The 5,457-nt window shown below is 47.4% G+C and overlaps 1 long non-coding RNA gene across 1 annotated transcript; it reads right to left on the bottom strand.

Annotated features, from left to right (window-relative positions):
- Nucleotides 1–1,982: 1,982 nt before the first annotated feature.
- Nucleotides 1,983–5,021, bottom strand: LOC144158845 (uncharacterized). The gene is made up of 2 exons (XR_013320188.1): nt 4,236–5,021; nt 1,983–3,323 (listed from the first exon to the last, which is right to left on the bottom strand). It is a non-coding gene; the product is annotated as an uncharacterized LOC144158845 (long non-coding RNA).
- Between the last annotated feature and the right edge of the window lie 436 nt (nt 5,022–5,457).

Here is a 5,457-nt window from a genome sequence, read left to right as displayed (position 1 = left end):
TCTGCGTCAAACTGAGCTCGCCTGCCCCCTCTTTCGGTTGTTAAACATTCGCTTTAATGTCCGTTAAATGTGGAAGTAGAACGAAGGGCCGTATTCTGCTATCCGACGCCCTTCCGACGCGCGTCGGAAGTTCGTGACGTCAAAATGACGTGCAAATAGCCAACCGCCCCGCCCTCGAAGACCGCGGGAAGTACGTCATCGCCTTCGGGGACAATCTCATAACTTTCAAATGCTGCTAAAGCGAAATTGATAAAAATGTTTAGATATAACAAAGCCTTTCCTGTTTGTGTGTTTTCACGGGCACTGCCGTTGCTGCTAATGCTAGTTTAACAGGTTTACACGCATTTATGTTTTTACTTTGTTCCGTTATGAGGCGCCAGGGAGCGCTGCGCGCGGCACAGCTGTTTTTAAAGGAGGCATATTTGAACGCTCAGTACAGTTGCTGCGCAAAAATTTCGTCCCACAAGGGCGTTCTCTTGGGACGAAAAGCGACGTAAACGGTACGCTGTTGCCCGGCAGTTTTATATAAGACGGCTGTGACGTGAGTGCGATATTTTGATCGATTTTCTAACGCCATGTCATTGTTCGGCCACTCTCGCTTGTGCAGTGAAATAAACCCGTTTTTCAAAACGCAAGTGTGCGCGTTTTGCGCACGATCAGATTACGTACTTATATTGTCACGAAGCCAAGGATGACGCAGTTGTCTTGAAGTAAAAACAAGTTTATTATGGCGAACTTGTGCTCCCCTAACAACTCAAAAGAATACAGAGGCGGCGAAGCAGCGGTCAACAGAGTGACTTGTGCAGACGAGTGTCGTCGAATCGAATGCCGCGGCGTCTGCTCTGCACGCTTTTATCTTTCGGCGCAAATGTTTCTCGAACCGTCCATTGAAATACAGAACATTGTAGATCAGAGAAGATTATTCTGGGCTAGTGCCGTTAGGGCGAAACAGTCTGCTTATCTGAATGAGATAGCCCGTGCGGCATAAAAATAAAGAATGGAAGACGCGCTTCGCGGACACAGATAACAGAGCCAGGCGTGGCCGGGCGATAAAAACAAACAATAAATAAACAAACCCATACATGGTTCGCGGTAATATCACGGCAAGCTCGTTTTAATTTTTTTTTTAATAAAAGCAGGGGTGCAAGTGCAACGTCAATGAAAGAGAGTACTGACCTCCAGACTTTAGCGACCCGAGGATACGTTTCCTGCCTAGCTTTGTTTCATGAGCTATATTAATATGCTATTCTGCGTGACGAACTGCTCTAACAGCCTAAGCCTGTATCACGTCAAATCGACCACGCCCACAAATTTGGTGCTTAAGCATGCAACTTGAAGTAGTTTGCTCAGTTTTTTTCTTAAAACATCCCGAGAATCAAACCGCCTTCCCGCAGGTATTGTTTCCATCCACAATAATCACTTGTTTCTACAAGCATAGGTACAACTCAGTGACTGTGCAATGAGGTGCAATTTTTGTAATTGAGCACCTGCAATGTATTCTTACGTTAGCATATTTTGTAATTCCATTTTCCTATTTAATGCCTCTACCCTTCAGGGTTAAATAGGTAAAGTATACCGCAATACGCTTCGTTAACTAAGATAGAGACCAAATTTTCAACCCCTTATTGTTTTTTGGCCGTTAAGCTCATAATGAACACATTTTCAGGCACACTGGAGCTGGAGAGCTGCTGGTTGTGGAAGGCCCTGAACAAACAACCAGTACTGTGGGCCTCAACAAGAATAGATGCCAACTATGGCACTTTAACAAGCTGGAGTAGAGAAAGCAGTTTTGGCATTGCATCACAAACATCAATGTGCCCTTCTTTATTTTTGCAATGAAGTTACGTTGGTTTCTGTGCACTTTAAATAAGGCTGTGTACTACAGAAATGCTATAGTTGATTTTGTCACGATTATTTTTTCCCAGTGCTGGTTACTCTTGGACGGTGCTGCTGCATGCAGGGGAAAAGGAAACAGTTCAACATAACTTGTAACACCCTGATTTATTGAGGAAAAATTCAATACGCCTTTGTAGATGCTGCTGTTGGCTTATCATAATTATTTTTTACAAGCAGGTGTCCTTCATGAAAGAAAAAATCGCAATATCACTTTAAAAATCTAAGCAAGCAGTCATCAAAGCACTGAGTGCTAGAATACATGCAATGGTGGGGTAAATGAAACTTTTGTGACCATTTTTCCACTTATCATGAGAATGTCAGAGTAAACCATGACAGTGAACTCTTTGTTAAGAGACAGCCTCCAATATTTTAAGCATGTTTACTTTTTGTATCAACAGTGGAGATGCATACTGGCATATCGTGTTCTCTTAAGTAAAATGATCTGTCAGAGATTTCCAAACAAAGTCACCGTGCAATGGTTGTGCTATGTCATAATATAACTCTTGACTGGATTGAACTAATTGTGTCCAGAAGATTCCGCAGTATACGGATTATTTTTTTTTGTTTGTGGTACATGCATCATCATTCTTTGCTTCACAGCAGAATGACGGTTACAGTGTAATAAACAGAATTTTCTCAAGAGAATCTTGACCGGTCTCTATACCCACAACAAGGCCTCACGACCCATCAAAACAGTAGTCACGGCCTATCCCAGATCAAGCAACACCGTGTCAAGACATAGTATATAGTGGTCGAAAGCAAAGCAACTTTCTCTGTTGTCCTCACACAACCATGTCAAACACAAAACGACAAGAAGCTTCTCTACAGGAAACAATGTCGCGTCAGGGCAAAGTATATGCTACATGAAACAACAACAAAACAATTTTCTCCCGACAAAACAAACACCGCACACCACACACAATCAGAAACGAAAGTTAAAAATGACATGTTTAGTGCCACAAAGCTGTCTGAAGATGCGTTGGTTGCCCTGTCCTTCAGGAGCTTCTTGCTCCTGTCGGGGGCAGGCACCTCATCAGCCGCATCGTCTGTATCACTGCCCTCGTCCCTTGGTGCTGCTGCAGCTATTGTCGTCAGTCGTTCCAACAGGCAGCCACACAACACACACTGACAATGTTGGCTGCCAGAAGAGGCCCATGAAGACAAGCTGGTGCTACTGCAGGCAAGGAAAACAGCTCTTGAGAACTGCAATGCTGCACTTCACGACAGAGCACATCGAAGCATGTGCGGCATTGTACTTTTCTTCAGGTGTCTGGGGCCTGGACGACGAGCAGGGGGTGTCATGAGAAACTCGAGCAGGTGGCCACCGTCAACCCCAGAACTCGCCAGGCTTTGCACGTCACGGGCAAAAGTGAACAGCCAGTCACACAAAGGCACTGTAGTCGGCAGTCACGGTCAGGGCCTTCATACTGGCGTCGCACACCGGAAAGAAATACATAACACAAATATGTACTAAAGCATTAAACAAGTACACAGTTTGAAAAAAGGAAAAGGTAATAAACAAGAGCAAGAATATAAAGAATTGGGTTACTTGGAACTGATTCACTCCGCAACTGCATGCAACGACAAACGACATCGCCGTGTTGTATGTGCCTTTTTTTTAATCGTCGCTGTTTCGCGTAGCAGGGGAATTAGAGCATGCAGGCGACCTGAGAGGAAAATTGGTTACTTACAACTATAGATAAGGGCCCTCCCACCCATCTATGCGGTACAACTGCGAAATACAACCCCTCCCCTCCCCACCCCGCATTTCGAAATAGATAAACCCTTAAAACGAGCCGACAAGCTGAACTTGTCACCTATTCACCATGTGTCAAGCAGGGGGAAACATCTCAGCCGAAGTGAAGGCGCCGAAGCAGTTGACACACGATGGGGGCGGGGGCGAGGGCGATATACGTTACGCATATATTACACGGTTCTTTATGAAGTCAGTTAGACGACCAACACAATACACCTGTTTATCTTTCTTTATAAGCTTTTTTTCTTTCAAGACGCCACCCTATTCGATACCTCTGAACGTGTTCATTTTAGCTACATTTATTGACATACCTTTTCGATATCATTTCACTTAAGCGAACATAGGCCGGAGAGTTAAAAGATTGTTTACATATGCATGCATCTGCTAAGTTTTTTTTTTTTTTGACACACTTTTTGATCATGCACAATAGCGAAATTTATGGGAGATCACTGCCACCACACCACACCGCTCAAAACAAACGCATTTCAGTGACTGCTTTTCAGACATCGCGCTCCTTTTCCCTTCGATGCAAAACAATTTTTTGCTTCCGTAACAAACGTAGCCAGAAACAAGTAGTACTTACACCGTGCTTACGTCGCCGGGGTATCCAAAACCCTCGTGTGTCGGAGCTCCGTCAGTGCCGACACCACAGTGTGAACGCTGCGACTGGCGTCGGGGTGCGACAGTGTTTCATGGTGGCAGAAAACGCTTTGCAAACTCAGTTGCGAAGAGGGACACAGCACGCACAGCACCTTCGTATCTGTTGACACTTCGCTGCACCTCGATGGCCGATAAGGGCTTCCAATTTCAGCGCCTTGGCAACGGCGTGAATGCTGCGGCTGACCGACGGCTGCGTCATGCCAAGAGTATCACCGCTACCGACAATCTGTTGAAAGCTGCCGGTAGCGAAGAGCCTCAGAGCGCACATCACGTTCGCTTCCGTAGATAGCCCCGTCGCACCTCGAGGCCTAACGTGCTCGTTAAGTGCGTCGCACAGCATCCGCGCCGGGCCCTTGTTGACACGGAAACGGCGCTGAAAGTCGCCGTCACTCAGTCGACGCTCAGGCACGGGATCCTCCTCCAGCAGCTCCAACAAAAGTGCGAACACAGGCGGCATATACGCAGCCATCGTACAATCCGATGCGCTCTTAACCACGCCGGATTTCACCCGCCGGTCGCGGGAGAACGAGCGGGAGCCTTTGGCTACGTGACGTCACCAAAAAATAGCCAAAATATAGCCGCGTGACGTAGGCCGGCTGACGTTTTCCGCTCCGAGCCAATCGTGAGAGCCCACTTTCTCCTCTCTCTAAACAACCGCGTCGGAAGGGCGCCGGAAATCGTTCCGGCGCGCGTCGGATGACCAGCAGAATACGGCCCGAAATGTCTACAACTACGGTATTTTAAACTCGTTTGCCACTCTGGGTCTTCAAAATGTGTCGGGAACACCCCTGGAGCCCGGAGCTCATTCGTTAGCGGAGAGGCACAATCGTAAGGGCGTCAAGTTCTTTATAATAGAGAGTTTTAGGTGACCATTTTTGACGCTCCGCTATGCTCCCGACGTCCCGCTCAGCACAGACGGAGCATCAGCAGCCGAAAGGCTTTTAAGTGCGAATGCACTTTATAAGCGACCCCAAACCTTCCACCGCCGGCGGCGGCGGCGGCGTCCGCAGTCCTCCTCTCCCTAGCAACGGCGTGGAGCGGAGAGGAGCGTCGGTAGCAACGGCGCAGTGACGTCACTCGCCACGTGACGACACGCCCCTCACCACTCCTCGAGGTGCGACGGCGTGCGCGCGCGCGTCCCTCTC

The sequence above is a fragment of the Haemaphysalis longicornis genome, unplaced genomic scaffold, assembly GCF_048455015.1.
Source record: "Haemaphysalis longicornis isolate Haplotype H1 unplaced genomic scaffold, Haemaphysalis longicornis Haplotype H1 scaffold_10, whole genome shotgun sequence".
Taxonomy (NCBI): Eukaryota; Metazoa; Arthropoda; class Arachnida; order Ixodida; family Ixodidae; genus Haemaphysalis; species Haemaphysalis longicornis.
This window is presented reverse-complemented; position numbering and strand designations above follow the sequence as displayed.